We start from the raw sequence: 18,584 nt of genomic DNA, 5'->3' as shown, positions 1-18,584 counted from the left end.
TACTTACACCAGTGCTTTCCACCCAAGTGGGCTGGTGTGGGACAGTGCACCATTGGACAACATGTGGGCAGCTACCTGGTCTTGGTCTTTCAAAAGAGATATGGTTTTGGGAACCAGGATTCTCATACAGGTGGTCCTTGGAAAAGTGGTGAGGGGAAGCTTGAAAAGCCCTGTTTTAGACCATGCCTCGCTGTATAAATTTGCCCCACAGACAGAAAAGTGTTGCGTATGAAGGAGTGTGCTAAGGAAATTGTAACTCTGCTGGCCGGTGATGATGATGTCCATGTGACCTGGTCTCATGTTTGACAGATCCATTCCCTAACAGTGCAGTCCTAGGAATGTCTACTCAGAAGTAAGTCCCATTGTGTTCAATGAGACTTTCTCCCAGGAAAGGTACTTGTAACACTGGTGGTACTTGAGGTGGTATCTTGCAGGACCCCCAGAACTCTGCTGACTGGAAGTGAGACCAGCAATGCAACAGGACAAGCAGTAATAGGAGGTTCGGCTTGGTGGGCAGAGCTCCAGCAAGCACTTTTTGCGTGCTCAAAAAAACCTTCCTACCTCCCTGAGCCTCTTACTGGTGCTTGTCGCATTGTGTATGAGCTACCAATCACGAAGTAACTGGTGATGATATCATTGCCAGTTACTTCTGGTGGTACTTCCAATAGGTGGGTTATGCAAGGTGATATAGTGCGGATAAACTTCAAAATTCAGGGTGGAGTCTGGCAGCCACCCTCCCCTCCTCCCATACATATTCATTACCCATGGATATTAAACGACTGACCTGAAACAGCCCAGTGTCTTCAGATATAGAAGAAAGAGGGTGTGAAAGAAAATGTAATGTCTCCATTGGAAAAAAACTTTGCCTGTTGTTTGTACAGGATATGATTGGATTGTGAATCATAAAAGCCCCTGCAGATCTCTGGTTTTGTTTTTTAAAAAAATGCAAATCAGTTCCCCCCCAGGTTTCTATGTCTCATCTAAGGTTAAGGGGTCTTTCACCCACTCTAATTGTTTTTAATATCATCCTCTTTGGCTCAAGGGGATCTAATTATTCTTTTTTTTCCCCTCCTCATTCCTCTTTGTTTAATGATCTCGAAATATTTGACTGACAGGTCTTTTATTAAAACGATATTATTATTTTCATAACGCATCCAAGACTGGGAAGGACTAGCCTCTCTCTGCTCAGGGTTTCCATGCCTAAGGGAAAAGCAAGCTTGGCTTGAGTCCTCGCCTGGGATTTGATCAGTACAGTCTTGGAATGCAGAACCTGATACAGGAGAATACGGACTGGAGGTTTCATCAGGTGCCTTGATGCTCGTAAAGTGGTGGAAACCGGAGTCAGTGGGTGAAAGATATCTGGATCTGGTGAAGGGGGAAAAAAATTAGCCTGAGCTGGGGGTGGGAGCACTGCCATAAACCAACCCTTTTTAATTGGATTATTTGATTACAGTTGTTAACATATTTATATTTCTGGCACTCTTCTTTTTTTTTTTTTTTTAATCCAGATGTTCTTGTTTTAATTGGTTCTTATTGTGTTGTGGGTTGGTGGTGGGTCATCCCAGGGCTTTATGGTGGAAAGGGGGCACAGACATTTCAAATGAATAAATAACAGTGAAAACATATGCACTGGGAAAACTGGACTGGATTACGACACAGCTCCTCTTTTTCACCATTTTCAGTATGTACTTTATTACTCGCAACAGACAGATTTTAAAAGTAGTTGCATAAATAAATGATGTTACAATTGCGCACACACACACACACACACACACACACACACACACAACCAGTGGCATTGCTAGGGGGATGTGGGCTTGCACCAGATGAGATGCCAGCACTGGCCAAAAAATTTTAAATCTTGGCATTTTTTAATAATACCATCATGTTATATATCATTCGATGTGGAAGTTCACGCAGAATTCAGTGAAACAAACCACGTTGAAATATCTCTGGTCTATCAAAAGTTATAGCCCAAAAACCAGTGGGGGTGGAGTAATGGTGCATTACCACACCCACTTCCCAGGGCATTGCCCTGTCTGCTGCAAGGGAGGAGTTCCATCATGGGGGTGATGCACTGGCCTCCCGCACTGGGTGACACAAACCTAGTGACACCACTGCACACACACATAATACTTCTTAGGGAGTCACTTTGGTGACTGAAACAAAGTAGGCTGGTCATGTAGTCCTATGCATCCTTTACTCAGAAGTCAGTTCCATTGTGTTGAATGGGGCTTACTCTCAGAGCCCAATCTTTTCCAGAGCCAATGCAGCCCTGAGATAAGGGAGGTAAGGGAACAAACAAAGGGAGGTCGGGGAACAAACACTCCCTTAGCTTGAGGAAGCCTCCATAATTGCCCCCCCACCACAGGATGCCACACACACCCCATTGGCGTAGCTGCATCAGCACTGGAAAGTTGGATAGGATTGGGTCCTTAGTTAAGTGCGTAAAGAGTTGCAGCCCAATGACCTGATCCTATGGGCGCAATACACTGATGGATGTTCGATCCATCAGTACATTGATACACCAATTTATATACAGGTGTGCACCCCTTAGCAACCTACCAGCTTACACCGGGATTGCATATGCGACAACCACGTGTGGTCACATGGTCGTTGGGGGCGCATTCCCCCACCCTTCAAGAGTAGCTCAGTTCCCCTTGCCTCCAGAGGGTTGTTTGAGCCTCCCAGAGGCCAGCGCACGTCTGAACACTGCCTCTGGAAAGCTCAGACTGAAGGATTTCCGGCATCCTCTGTAAAACCAGAAGTCGTGCGAGAGTCGTGATTTCACTCAGTCTGAGCCTTGTAGAGGCAGCACTTGGACATGCGTTGCCTCTGGGAGGCTCAGACAACCCTCCGGAGGTGAGGGGAGGGGAGCGGAGCATCCCCTTCCCTGAGGAGAGTTCAGATTGAGTGAGTGATCTGTGGCCTTCTGTTGGTGGCTCATGTCTTCCCAGCAGCTACACTGTTACTAGAAGACCACAGAATGGTGGTGAGGCAGAGGTGATGGTGTATTACCTTATGTACTGATGGCTCTTGAGATTATTGTATGATTCTGTTATGGATTATTTTACTGCTTCTGTTTACCCCGGGGGCTGGGGGATAAGAATAGGCTCTCAGTTTGGCTGTACTTGTTGTAAGAGACGACTGAACAGCCACTGGGTAGATGGGACTCATTAGCCAGGGAAGGCAGCTCATCTGAGAGAAGGAGAACTCTGATCCCAAACCTCCACTGCCTTGTGGCTACATCCAGTTATGGAAAAGGCTTCAGGAGTCAACCTCGAGGCAAAATTCGGAGCCGGAGTCCCTGAGGCAGTTCATGGCTGAACACAGTCACGTTCTGGCAGTTCCGCTGGAACCAACTGTATTGGCTTCTGCCTTTTCATTGGACCATTTCAGTGACGTGGAGAGGGGGGATTTGCTGCATGGGTGACAGTCTATCCTCCATATCTACCCTACCCAGGCTTCGCGTACTGGAGAGGACACTCTGTTCCAGAACCACCATTCAGAGTGCAATACCATAGTCTTCCGAGACTGAAGGATGCCAAAAACAATTGCTTCTGTTATTAATTTTTGCATTGCACTGTCAGTATATTGATTTTGCGGCATATTGTGTTTGTTTTGATGTAACCTGCTAGACTAGAGATAGACTTTGGCCTTGGAATGTACCTTATTTTGTACATCCATGAGTCCTTTATTTAATGATTCCTTTCAATGCAGTAGTTATCCATGCCACAACACATAGCCCAAAATGGGGTGGGCAAATAACTGAATGGATCTTTGTCCTCGAGCTGGCACAGAATCATGTTATTTCAACTAAACCAACTGCTAAACAACACCTTGTACAATGTTAACAACAGAGGCTCATATTCTTTTGTTTCCTCTGCACACAACTGTTTCCAGTTATATAATGGACTTATGGACCCTGGCAACCACAAGAATTATGCTACAGCATAATTCTACATAATTGTAGCATAATGCTACAGCATAATGTAGCATAATTATGCTACAGAGGAGGAAGCCTGCAAGTGAAAGCTATTCACCAGGTGTATTCCAGCATTGGCTATGGAGTGCCAATTGACCCAGTTTGGAGAAATAGACTAAAACTTCCCTGAGTTTGTGAAGTTAGAGCAGCGTTTAGCAAACTATGGGTCAGGAGCCACTAGGTGGATCTTGAGCCAATTTCAGGTGGGTCGTGTAGTATCTAGCACAGCTACCATTGAAAATACGAAGCTGACAATACAGGGTATAGTGCTGCTGGTTAGGGCGGGCTCCCAGTGGGAGAGAGGAATAATGGTTTGCTCTGAATAGGTGGAAAGATGGGATGTTGGAAAGGGGGGAGGGCTGTGTGGCTGGAGAAAGATCCAAGCCTGCTTTGTCTTCCAAGCTGGAATGTTTGAATTCCAAGCTATGCAAAATAACAGCACAAGCGCACTGTGTCCTGGGAAGCTTAAATTGATGATGTCACTTCTGGCCATGGCATCACTTCCAGGTTAATGACATCACTTCCGGCGGGTCCACACATAATGCCATTCTAAAACGTGAGTCCTGGTGCTAAAATGTTTGAGAATCACTGAGTTAGGGAACTCTTGGATGTCCAGCTTCGTTCATCCAATGCTACCAGTCAGAAGGAACCATTCAGGTTTCTAGGAATGATTCTGAAAAGTCTTTGAAAGCCCAGTTGAAGCTGTGCCTGTGATATCCAAATGCTTTGGACTGGAGCTTAGCTGCTGTTTCAACAAGCTACTCTGGCGGGGTCGGCGGTTGCTTCTGCAACTTTTCCCTGGCTCCAGTTTCAGTCCCAGGTGACGTTTTAGCTGGACAGTTCCCCTGTTCGTCTCCTAACCTGGCTTCCTGCTCACCAGTGTTACAGAAATCTGAGGCACACAATATAGCATGTCAGACAGGAGTATTTTCCAGCTCCGTACAGGCATACCACGGATCAAATCTGAAATCTGCTGGAAAAGCATGTGCTTTCTCTTCAACCCGAGCCCTTCCACTGTGTTGCACAGGTGAGGCAGTACTGCTTTGGGGCAGTGAGGTAGGGGGAAATCCCACTGCCACCACCTTTCCCGCAAACATCTGCAGCTGCTCTGGAATCCAGGGCCCCGAGCAAACTGTTGCTGTGCTGAACAGGCCATTTCCCCAAATGCTGTGAATCACTTATGGTGAGACAGAGCGGCAGTTCAGGCCCTGCTGGCGGTGGCTGTCATTGGTTCATTAAGAAGTGGTTTTCTTTCGTAATGTGTCTAGATCTGGGTGCCAAAGTATAAAAAGAAGGATTGGGGCAAAACAGGAAGAAAAATGGAGAGAGACGGCAAGCACAAGGAACAAGCAGGTTTGCTCCCCATACGTGGAAAAAATCATCTTTGGAAAAAACAAGGCACCTTTTGTGCTCCTTTTTATAAAGACTTTGCTGTCATCTTTGTGGATTTCCACCCCTGGCAATATTTTAAGAGCTTTGCACTCTCAAGCTCGCCATAAATCTTCACCCTAAACTATCATTATCAACCAAGCACTAGGAACACTCTTCTCTTGGCTCATAGCAAAGAGAGCAACAGGTCTACCTGAGTGCCACCGCATTTATTTTCATAAACATTAGGAAGCCTAGAGTCAGAGCTCAGCGTCTCAGGTCCTACATATGCCAACTCTGTTGTTTAGAACAGCGTTTCTCAAGCTGTGGGTCAGGACCCATTAGGTGGGTCGGGAGCCCATTGCAGGGGGGACCCCATTCATTTCAATGTGAATTTTATTTTTAATGTATTATACTTGATGCTACCCTGGTATGTGACTGCATTTGGGGAAATGTTGCAGATCTGTACTTTAAACAGGCTACTATGTAAATGCTTTTATCAATGATAGTCAATGGGGCTTACTCCTGGGTAAGTGCGGATAGGATTGCAGCCTGTGGGATATTTGGGGAATTATTTTTATCAGATCAGTAACTGCTTGGGAGGGTTAGGAGGGTTCTTTATTTTCAATTTTTTTAAGAAAAATTTATACTTATTGTAAACTTTTAATTTACTTACAGCCCAATCCTGAGCTGCCTGGTGCACAGGGCTGCTGCAGCATCTTGAGCATGCCAGGCAGCCGCCACTGGCCCCACAGGCAGAGGAGACATTTGCCCCTTCCCCTGGGTAAGGAAAGTAGCTATGCAATGGGACTACTCAACTCTGCGCTGGCTTAGCCGACACAGAGTAAAGGAGACCTATGTTGGGCCAGGAGGCCCTATGCAGGGCCCCACAGGCGGAGGAGACATTTGCCCCTTCCCCTGGGTAAGGAAAGTAGCCATGCAATGGGACTACTCAACTCTGCACTGGCTATTTAGCCGACACAGAGTAAAGGAGACCTGTGTTGGGCCAGGAGGCCCTATGCAGGGCTTTGGATCTGACGGAGCTGAGCTGAGCTGGTCACATCCCCTCCTGCCTGCTCCCTCCTACCACCACGTGGTCTTTGTGCCCTCCCCCCACCCTGTAATGCCTCCCCCCCCCACACCCCCACTTATTTCTCCTTTTATTTCTTGGATGCAGTGAAGAGCCAGGAGGCCGGGAGAGGGAGAAAAGACTAGATCAGTGATCCCTGACGTGCGGTAGCCCTTCAACTGAATGTCACTCATTCCTTGTGCGGCATCAAGTCATTCCAGCCAGCACTGTGTGCTCTTCTCAGCCATTTCAGCATTCTGCTAACTCTATTTATAAAGCGAGATTGCTCCGCAAAGCACGCCGGGTAGCAGCAGGCACGCCATTGCCAAGGCGGGGATTAGCGCTAACTGCATTGCAGTGATGCCAAGGCCTGCCAGCTGAGAACGCCTCTGCACGCTGCCCGCCAGCTCTTGAAAGAGCATCCACAGGAGGGCAAGTTGGCAAACTCCAGCAGGGCACTTAAATTCTCACGGTCCAGTTCATGGCCTTCTGCCTGAAGTGCAGATGAAAGGGCACCAGGGACATTCAGCATTCTGAGCCCTGCAGATTAAAGGGCCGCTGAGACCAGTTACAGCCTTTGTTACTTAGGTGAAATGGTTGGCCTGTTTCACCCCTTAGTGCAAGACATCAGGGCAGCCATTTACTTGGCTTTTCACTCATCGCATGCACACACCCATGCATATCTATCCTTGCAAAGAGGTACTTTTTAAAGTGGTGCTTGTCTTGTATTTAGCAGGGGAAAGTAACTGTCCCTCTTCACCCCAGCACAATGTCTTTTCTAGTGGCTGTTTGCTGGGGTTCTTCTGCATCTTTTTTTCAGTTTGTGAGCCCTTTGGGCAGTTGTGGACCTACCATAAGGTCCGATGGGACACAAACCCCAGACACGCGGCACCAGAACCCTGTGGAAGCCTCTCTGAGGCTCCCGATGGGAGCACAGTTTATAGGGAACATCACAGAGGTTTCCCTGAAGAGTTTCTGGGTTGCACGAAGCTCTATGAGCCTCAGGTGAATTTGGGGGGGGGATTTCTGCCCTGGGGGGGCGGCGATAGCCCATGGGAGGGTGCCATCACAGACCTTTGCCCCGGGCGCGGGGCTGGGGAGATCTGCTGCTGCCTTTGGGGAACAGGGAGCAGGGAGAATTTATTTCTTTGATTTTTGTTGTGAACTTTTTTTTTGCTTTGTGAACTTTTGGTTGAAAAGTGTAATATAAATATTTTTAAAATTTTGTGTATGTGTGTGTGTGACAGTTAAGCACTTGTGAGATTGTGAGTCTATGCTCACTTACTTAGGAGTAAGACCACACAGTGAACACTTGCAATCTTACAAGTGCTGAACTTAGTTTCAAGCAAAGGTTATTTGTTTACTTATTTATTCCTGGGGATTTTGTTTTAAAGCAAATTTAAAAACAACAACACAAGGCTGCTAAAAAAAGTACAAAGCTTCACAAGAGAAAATCTAATTAAAACCAACTGAACATTAAAGTGACAATTCACGTCTGTCTTTTGCTTTTATAATCTCCCTGGGAAACTCAGGGTGTTATGCATGGCTTCTTGTCCTCCGCACAACAACCCTGCAAGGTATGTGAGGCTGAGATAAAATGACTGGCCCAAAGTCACCCTCAGAGCATAATGGGGACTTAAATGGGGTCACCTTAGTCCAAGCAAGCTAATCACACTGCCCCACAGTGACTCTCAGTTTAAAAAAAAAAAAAAAAAGGCAAAACCAGAGCAGGAAACAGCCATAAAACAGTGTGTAAAAATGCCTGATAAGATGACACAACATGCCTACAGTTGTGTGTTAAGTCTCAATAATCTCCATGGGGGATCAATGCACAGGTGTTCGTTGGCTCCCTTCCATCGCAATTAATTGAACTCAGAAGGTTTAGCTTTAGCTTGCTTCTATAATAGATAGTTCAGTGACTGAATACCTGCTTGCAGATGAGATATCTCCAAGTCAAGCCCTGGAAAAGACCCCTGTCTGAAAGCCTGGAAACCCTGCTTCTGGTCAACACTGAGAGCTCTGAGACTGATGGGTCAATGGTTTGACTTGGTATAAGGGGGTTTCCTAACAGGTTGCTCCTATGGAACCCCAGTAGTAGTTTGCTGGGAGCAACTAAGGTGGCAACCTTATGCCCCCTGAGAATAGGCCCCACTGAATACTTCTGAGAAAGCAGGTATAGGATTGGACTGCATGTGTATGTAGTTTTAAAACACGCTGGTACTTGTTATGCTTGGTTTTGGTTCCTAAGTTGTGCCCTTATCTTGATCTGGTCAACAGGATGGTCAACTGATTTACATTTCCTGGGGTCAAGAAGCCCCAGACCAGAGATGGATATGACCCCTGGAAGCAATTTATCTAGTCCCTGCTATACAGTAATTGGACTCTCCTAGCATGGTAATTGGGCTTTTCCATATCTTGAAATTATTAGCAACATTTGCACATTTATTTGCAACTAATGAGTTTCTATGTGAGAACAAAGTATTTTTTGGCCATCATCTACTTAATGATGTCACTTCCTGCTTGAGGATGTCACTTTGGGCCCTCAGCAGGTATCATGAGTGCTATTCGGTCCTCTGTATGAAATGAGTTTGACACCCCTGCCCTAGACTTTCATGCAGCATAACCAGTCCTGAATCAAAAGCTTCAAGATGACGGGTTCTACCCCCTTAATCCTCAAGGTGGTCCTTGAAGTGGCCGAAGAAATGCCACCTGCAAATGCGCTCTCAAGAGTGCTCCCAGCTCTCTCCCTTCCCTGATGACTCAGACAACAGCTGCATGGAGAAGGCCTCCACAGGGAGCCATTTGAACTGATCCCCATGCGATGGCTGCTTGTGCCTTTTGGCCCTCAGAGATGTTCAAAGTGCCATTATATACTCAAGGTGCTAATTCCATCTCCTTCCAAAATCAAAAGGAGAGGGGAATATATTTCTGTACTTGGCAAAACAGCAAGATTATCACTGGCAACGACCTGAGTCTACCAGGAACTCTTTTGCTGTAGTTTGTCTTCCAACGCTTTGCAGATGAAAATACCACTGCTTGTGTGGGTTTATGGCACCCCTGTTCTCACAACAAGGGTCATTGCTTGGGCTGATTCCTCCCAGCCCATCAGGATGCATTGCTTAAAATTCTTTACAATACATCATATTCAATTAGGCTCTCATACCTATCCTCCAGCACCTTCAAAAGCAGTGAAACCTCAAGGGAGTTCATTTAAAATATATAACCGAATATCAAATTTCAGATATTCAGATATATATAAATTTATATTAATTTAGATATAAAATCTATACATAACATATTTTAAAACAGTTATTATTTGAGCCTATATATATCAAATTTCAGAAAGGATCAAATAGTAACTGATCTCAAATAATTGATTTTAATTAGTTACCCCCCCACACACACATACACAAACTCTCACGCACACACGCGTGCATGCGTGTGCGCACGCACGCACACCTTAAAAGATAGAATTGATATTGGTATGGTAATTAACTTCTTGTCAAACAACATTCATTAGTTAAACACAGGCAGTTGTTATGCAAAAATGTCCAACGTTATTACAAAGCCAAGCTTAAAATAGAACTGTTATTAATAAACATGGACCATTAATAAGCACAGCGCCCGTTCCTGGTCCTGCGACTGCATTACATACCAAGGTGAGTGGCATTGCATACATTTATCAAACAGCAATAGAAGTCTCAGAACCCCTTACAGCCAAATCACCTTTTCCCAACACCCTCAGGTGGGTGAATCCAGGTGGAAAAACTCAAAGGCATGGAGCCCTGGTCTTGCTTATATTTGGTCCAATGTTGGCTCATGCCGCTTGGGGCAAGTTCAAGCGGCTTTAATCTCAGGGATCAGGTGAACTTTTTCAGGATTCAGTAACAGCTTCGTTGGGCTGTTGTCAACGAACAACTGACGGACAGCCATCTATGACAGCATAGGGCATCAAGCCTGTGCCTAGAGAGGGTCACCCTTCATGTTTTATATGGTGCTCTTAAACTGTTTGGGCTGCTTACTGATCCATAGGACCTCCAGAGCACCACCCGACTCCCTACAAATACAATACAAAGAAAATTTTTTAAAGCCCAACAATTAATACAGTACACGTAAGAATACTGACAGTACCAAAGCAATGAAACACCACTAGACAGTGAAAGGTAATTACAACTCAATCAGGACCTTACTAATATTGTCCTTGTATATGATTCCAGAAAACACATGATATGTGTTTATGATTAAGAAAACACCTATGTTTTCTATGTGTTAACATATGTGAAACTTTTCTATGGCTGTGATACAAGGACATCTGCAAGAGGGGTCTGAAGGCCTTAGGAGTGGACCTCAACAAGTGGGAAACCCTGGCCTCTGAGCAGCCCGCTTGGAGGCAGGCTGTGCAGCATGGCCTTTCCCAGTTTAAAGAGACACTTGGCCAACAGTCTGAGGCAAAGAGGCAAAGAAGGAAGGCCCACAGCCAAGGAGACAGACCAGGGACAGAATGTACTTGCTCCCAGTGTGGAAGGGATTGTCACTCCCGAATTGGCCTTTTCAGCCACACTAGACGCTGTTCCAGAACCACCACTCAGAGCACGATACCAGAGTCTTTCAAGACTGAAGGTTGCCAACAACAAAATATGATTCCAGAAGCTGAGCAATGGTGTCTCAACTAGTGGTAATCTGAATGTTAAGTTGCTTGTTGGTTTGCGGTTTGGCTTTTCCTTTCCAAACAAAGAAAAATGTGTTGGTACATTTGCATTTTATGTTTTTCCTCGAATTTTCCTAAGGCTTGTTACATCCTTCTTTTATGGAACAAAACATATATAAAAATATGCAGGCTTACACAAAATGTGAACGCTAGTCTTCCTCGTACAATATATGCAAGCATTTTTTGACATCCCAGGAAATTTCTGACTTCCCCTACCTTTGGCTCCCTAGGCCTAGGTACAGTGTAACCCCTGTACCCTCGTCTCATGGGCTCAGGTGAGATCAGAAAATGTAAGATCCCAGGACATTTCTGGACCCTCTCCTTTATTCCCTGGGACCCCTTTTCAACCCTGGGCCCAGGTACAATTTAGACCCTGTACCCCTCTCATGAGCCCTGGAATCTACTGGAGTTCAGGACAAAGAACACAGAGATTTAAACTGAGAACTTCTAGATATGCATTGCATTCTCATAACCCCTAAATGACACCATCTCAGTAAGGAGATGCAGCTACATTAATCACTTAGTTGATGTCAGGCGGGATAATTGATGCATGCCTTTGTCGGACACCTCGCGAGACTTGTCTCTGTGCCTTCCTTGCCTCCCTCCATTTTGCACAGCTCAGGAAGGCCAGTGCTTTGGAAAATGAACCTTTGGGTCTCATCTTCCTCCATCAGATTGTGTTTCGAAGGTATGTGAAGAAGAGAGGCCCTGTGGAGGTTAATGGTGTCCATTTAAATCTCTCAAATACCTTCACGCAAATATACCATCCAGGGAAGGGATTAACTTTGAATCTGACTGGATTAGCCAAGGGGCTTTGCACGGTGATTTGGAATTTAAGGGGAGGGGGAGAAATGAGATGAAATTGTCATTTTTGTCAACTTTACAGGACAATTTGATCTTCCACGTATAATGAATTTTAAGCCCAGCAATATCCCCAGGATCAGGTGAAGAGAAAACTTTCACTTAGGGAATAAAGCAGGAATGTGTAAGGTCATCATATCCTACAAGTTGGGGGATAAGAAGCATAGGGACACCTAGTTCAAACTCCAGATCAGTCAAGCTCTCTGTGCAGTGTTTTGTCGCACAGAACCATAACTAGGGTGGAGCTTGAGGGGCACCTACCCTGGGCTCTCACACCAAGGGGGGGGGTCCATAACTGCCCTGTAGTTATGTAGTTCACCCTAGTTATGGAGGAGCCTGGCAGCCTTCAAGGAGAGCATCCACACGAGAAAGAATGGGGGAGTGCAAAGCCGCTGCAGTAACTGCCCCTCCTCTGGGGAGAACAAGGAAGTGACATTATGTGACATTATGACATGGCATCATTGCCCTGGGAACTGGGGCAGTGCCGTACATCTCTGTTGTCTGTAAAAATAACTAGCCACTTCATCTTTAAAAAAATGTGATCTTTTAAAAATAGAGTTGTGTAACCATCTTGGTCCACTAGAAGAAAAACCATCCACAGCAAGGGAATGATTTTATTCGGTTTACCTGAAAAACAGTGAAATATTGAATTTTTGTAAGGCAGATAGCAAACAAAAACAACAGGGAAGAGGGGGAGAGAAGGGGACGACGACATGCGGTAGGTGCCACAACAGACTTCAGCTTGCAGCAATTGAAGATGGAGTTGGGGGAAGGGGTGGCAGACTTGAAGCAGCCTCTGAAAAGAGGCTCTGGAAATAAAAAAAAAAGTTAACGAAAGAAGTTAATTCAGTCCGAATTGAATATCTATCTATATCTGGAGTATTGCATACAAGTTTGATTTGCACATCTCAAAAAGGACACAGTGGATCCGGAAAAGGTGCAGAAGAGAGCAACCAAAATGATTACTGGGCTGGGGCAGCTCCCTTATGAGGAAAGACTGTAGCGTTTGGAGCTCTTCAGTCTAGAAAAAAGGCACCTGATGGGGGACATTATTGAGGCATATAAAATTATGGATGCGAGGAAAAGAGAGGTGTTCTTTTCCCTCTCGCACTACACCAGAACTAGGGAACATCCAGTAAAACTGAATGTTGAGTGAGTTAGAACAGACAAAAGAAAATATTACGTACTTTACCCAGCGGGTAACTAATCTGCGGAACTCCTTGCTATAGGATGTTTCTCCTTTGTTAGCTTCTGGCCTAAATGTCTTTAAATGGGAGCTGGACAGATTGATGGAGGAAGAGTCTAGATGGGCCCTTGACCTGATCCAGCGGGGGAGTTCTTATGTTCTATAGTTGATATCTGGGGTTCCAAAGAGAGCTGAAACTTCACTTGGCACCCCAAAAGAGCCTCAACCATTTCCTGTGAGAACGTTGAATATTTTCCAGATATCCTTGGAATGCAAGCATCTTTCACACATACACATGGATATCAACGTTTGAGATCCATACATTTATGTATTTATTTGCACCAATAGATGTGCATGTCACTTTACTAACAGCAGACAGCTCTGTGCCCCCAGAGAGCTTACAATCTAAATTTTGAAGCTGGGGAGGCAAGAGAGGAAGGGGGGGGAGAGATGGGGGCGAAGGTAAACAGGGAATGAACATGTGTTTATTTCAGTGACATGCATTTAGGCTTGGTTATGCCAACATTTGATATTTGAAAAAGATTACACAATTGGTACGCCATCAAATCCGGTGATGAAGGACAGAGACTTTGAGGTTGTGCCCCCAGACTCGGATTAATGCAGCAAAAATCTCATATCCCACCTCCCACTCCCCGTAACAGTGAAAGAGTGAAGATGAGGAGGAAAGGGGAGATTCACACAAGCGCACGCACACAAATGAAAGCGCATTGCAGAAGAAATTGACTATGGTCAAAGGCTGCTGAATGATTTGCTGCCCTCAGAGTGACAGGGGGGAGAGAGAAGCCTGAGCCAGACACATCTCCTGTCTCTTACCATATAAGATCACTTCCAAAGGGGTAACCATACGAGTCTTTTGCAATAGCAACAAAGAACCTCTAGCAATTTGAAGGCTGGAGCACTGATTTCAGCATCAGGTGGGTGCCACAAAAATGCCAAAATTCTTCCAACCCAAGAAATTATGAAACTTAATGAGATCCCTGAGGTCACTGTAAGTCAGAGTCCCAGTTCTTGTCTATACTATCAGAAATCCAGGATGGAGGATGGAGACCCCACAACTATATGATTTCAGGATATGCAATAAAATAAAGTAAATGTTGGGGCAGGGACTCAGCATAGGTTACAGTTTTTTTAGTGTATTCTCCCCTTCTTTTTCATCATCATGTTGTCCTTTCCACATCTTCCAATGCTCCCCTTTGACATTTTTATTTCAGTTTAGTGTTGTAAGCAGAACAAATAGCATTTCCCCTGCTTCAGATTACTCCATATTTGCTTAATAGGCGGAGGGGGACGACGAGTGGGGAGTATGGAGGCCATCAAATGTCTTTACACGACAGATCGCAGATAAATCACATACCTCATTAACAGGTGCATGATTGTCTCTTTATTCTCAGGTATTGCGCATGGCTGTGTTTTTTTTCTTGTTACTTGCTGGAAGGGAGAAACCATCTCGACACCCAACATCAACTCAGGCAAAGCGACAATCAGTCTGATAGGTGAAGATAATTATAAAGGAAGCTGTGATGGCCTCGATGACAATCTTACACTCAAGGTATACACAGCTGAGTTTCGGTTGATCTTGGCCTGCTCATTGACCTGAGGCAGTACATTCTCCTCCCACCCACCCCCCACACACACCTTCTTCCTTTTGCTGTTTAAATAGTTTGTCAGTGAATTATCCTGTTAATAAGAGTGCTGGCGATGACAGTTTTGCAAAACGAAATGGCACTTAACTGTGTGTGCCCTCCCATCCATCCGCAAGCAGAATAAACAGAGAGGATGGGCTGAAGTGAGAGAAAAATGAACGCAGGAGGGAGAGGAAGCTTCCATAAATGGATGGAAGGCACAATTGGAAGTTGTCACTGAAGTGGATTGTGGGGATTTATTTCGCTTCCTCTCTTTCATGGCTGAACTTTGAATGCCCAGAGGTGGGGAAGAACTCAGTCAATAGAGGAATTCGAGATCTGTTGCACACAGCACATATTTTAAGTGCTCCACTGCACTGCCCATCTTTCTTTCCCTGCACCGCAGGGTTGTTGTGAGAACTTCTCATTTTGAATGTGGAGTACCTCCAGGCTGGCCCATACCTCATAAGAACATAAGAACATAAGAACATAAGAACAGCCCCACTGGATCAGGCCATAGGCCCATCTAGTCCAGCTTCCTGTATCTCACAGCGGCCCACCAAATGCCCAGGGAGCACACCAGATAACAAGAGACCTCATCCTGGTGCTCTCCCCTACATCTGGCATTCTGACTTAACCCATTCCTAAAATCAGGAGGTTGCGCATACACATCATGGCTTGTACCCCATAATGGATTTTTCCTCCAGAAACTCGTCCAATCCCCTTTTAAAGGCGTCTAGGCTAAACGCCAGCACCACATCCTGTGGCAAGGAGTTCCACAGACCGACCACGCGCTGAGTAAAGAAATACCTCCTTCCTGGAGACTGAGGTGGCATGTCAAATGTTGCCTACCTCTTGTGCACTCCCTCACCACGGCAAATACAACCATTCCTTTATCTAATGTGCAACGGCTGCTGCCTCCCCCATTCCCCCCCCCCATGCTTCCTGGGTTCATAAAAGTAGAGGGGAATGGGTGGAAGTATAGAGAACACTCTCCTTCACTCTTCCTTTTTCATTTCATTCCTCTTTTCCTTCCCAAATTGTAGAGCGCTGGAGGCAGGCAACATTTGTACCTGACACAAACATCTCAGTCAACCTCATGGGTGGGCCAGCCCTCAGCCTTCCTTCCTCCTCTCTTTCCCATTTCTCCAAAAATGGCAGGGCAGTAATTTCCTTCATAATTCCAACCCCTGCTAACTGGGTAAGAGGCACTCTTTCAAGTGGGTGCTCCTCTTTCTAGTAGGGGGAGAGTAACTGGCCCACCTCACCCCAGCAGTGTCTTTTCTAGTGGCTGCCTACTGGTGTTCTTTTGCATCTTTTTAGATTGTGAGCCGCTTTGGGACAGGGAGCCATTAGTTATTTGATTTTTTTCTCTGTAAACCGCTTTGTGAACTTTAGTTGAAAAGCGGTATATAAATACTGTTAATAATAATAATAATAATAATAATAATAATAATAATAATAATAATAATACGAGGGTCGCCCAGAAAGTAATGCACCACGTTTTTTTTCTTCAACAATTATTTATTGAACACAATGAAACTTACACACAAGAAAGAATGATGTTTCTTCTACACTCCCTATTTTTCCACGTAATCTCCGTCCAGTTCTATGGCCTTCCTCCAGCGAGACACAAGAGCATGTATGCCCTGTCGATACCACTCCTTGTTCTGGTCATGAAGCCATTTCTGCACTGTGCGAATCACCTCTTCGTCATCCCCAAAATGTCTTCCGCGAATGGCATCCTTTAATGGCCCAAACAAGTGGAAGTCTGAGGGAGCTAGGTCAGGGCTGTAGGGTGGATGGGGTAACACAGTCCAACCCTGTTTAGTGATGTGTTCCGAAGTCCTCAAACCTGTGTGAGGCCAAGCATTATCATGTTGAATCAAACATTCACCTGGGTTGTTATGGTGCCGAAGTCGCTGGAAGCGCTTCTTGAGTTTGGTTAATGTCTTCACATAAGCTTCAGAATTAATGGTGCTGCCTCTTGGCATCACATCAATGAGTATGACGCCCTCACAGTCCCAAAACACAGTGATCATGACCTTAGCAGCAGAAGCAGTTGCTTTGGATTTTTTCTTCTGTGGGGACTGAGGATGTCGCCATTCCATCGACTGTCGTTTTGTTTCGGGCTCAAAATGGTGAACCCAGGTTTCATCACCTGTCACAATCCTGGACAAGAACGCTTCCCCCTCATCTTCAAAACGTTTCAGCAACTCAGAAGAAATGTTTTTTCTGAGAGATTTGTGGTCCACCGTATGACAGCACGGAACCCATCGTGCACACACTTTTGAGTAATCAAGAGCACGGATGATTGCATCCACACTTCCTTTGCTGATTGACAGCTTCAGCACCTACTGCCTAGTTGTTATGCGTCGGTCCTCACGAATGAGTACATCAGCAAGCTGCGTCTTGTCAGGTGTGACAGCCGTGGATGGCCGCCCCGAACGCTGCAAATCTTGGAGCTCTGCCAAACCGCCTTCTAATGGCCTCACCCTCTGTGCCCAGCGACTAACCGTACTTCTGTCGACTGCAGATTCTCCATAAACTGTACACAAATGTTTGTGAATGTTCCCAACAGTTTCTTTCTCCGCAGTGAGAAATTCAATGATGACACGCTGCTTGTAACGTACATCACTTACAGACGCCATTTCGAAACATGCTGCAGCTACGCTATCTGTCTGAAGAAACCAAAAATTTGTGTGTGCACTCCTGAAAATTAAAATAATGTATATCTAAAGTTTCGCATTCGTACCATTACTGTAGGCTGAGAAAAAAAATGTGGTGCATTACTTTCTGGGTGACCCAATAATAATAATAATAATAATAATAATAATAATAATAATAATAATAATAATAAATAAATAAATAAATAAATAAATAAATAAATAAATAGGAGAATTCTGACACCCAAGGACTGGGAATGGGTTGGAATTAGCTGAGACACCCAACACAGATTTGTTATGAAGTTGGTGGTTGGCAACCTTCAGTCTCGAAAGACTATGGTATAAGCCTACAGCACCTGATATTCCCAGGTGGTCTCCCATTCAAGTACTAACCAGGCCTGACCCTGCTTAGCTTCCAAGATCAGACAAGATTGGGCACATGCAGGGTAACAGTTGCTGTTATGAGCTGCTACTTTAAATGCAGTTCCCCCATCCCTCCCTTTCCCCCAAATCCTTGCAGCATTCATCTCCTGCAGCACTTTGCACAAATTATTACATGGCATCCCTCCTCTTTTTAGCCAATTACAGTAGCTTCCCTGCCCCCCATATCCTCAGAGGATACATTCCATGACCTACCATGGATATCTGAAACTGCAGACAGTAACAAACCCTATATTCTGCATTTTCATATTCCAAGTTTTAAGACCCAGAATCAGCCTGTCTGAGTGGGAGGGGGGGAGGCTGGTTGGCTGCTTCCATGTTGACAGCCAACAAAGCATCCCCAGGCTGGAGGGAGCAGTTGGGTGAAGCGCCATTAGAGGCAGAGAGGAAAGTGAGGTAGGCCAGAGAAGAGGAAGGAGAAAGGATTTCTGGAATCTTTTTCAAATATTTTCAATCTGTGGATAACTGAAACCATGGGTACGTGGCAGTTTCAGGGGGATATCTGGGGGAAGGGGCTACTATACACAGACCAGAATTATTTTTGGACAAAATCCAAATTATCTACCTTTTCATGTTTTAAAGTGAGGGGTGTATGCCTTAAGCTTTCTCAGAGGTCACCCTTGGTTAACCAACGTGCTGTGCGAGGCAAGACAATCA

General features: G+C 45.2%; 1 pseudogene; it reads right to left on the bottom strand.

The window, feature by feature from the left end:
- Positions 1–17,830: 17,830 nt before the first annotated feature.
- On the bottom strand, positions 17,831–17,950 carry LOC136662772 (5S ribosomal RNA; annotated as a pseudogene).
- Positions 17,951–18,584: the final 634 nt, after the last annotated feature.

This window comes from Tiliqua scincoides, chromosome 11 (genome assembly GCF_035046505.1).
Source record: "Tiliqua scincoides isolate rTilSci1 chromosome 11, rTilSci1.hap2, whole genome shotgun sequence".
NCBI lineage: Eukaryota > Metazoa > Chordata > Lepidosauria > Squamata > Scincidae > Tiliqua > Tiliqua scincoides.
Note: the sequence above shows the minus strand (reverse complement) of the source record. Positions and strands in the feature narration are given on the sequence as shown.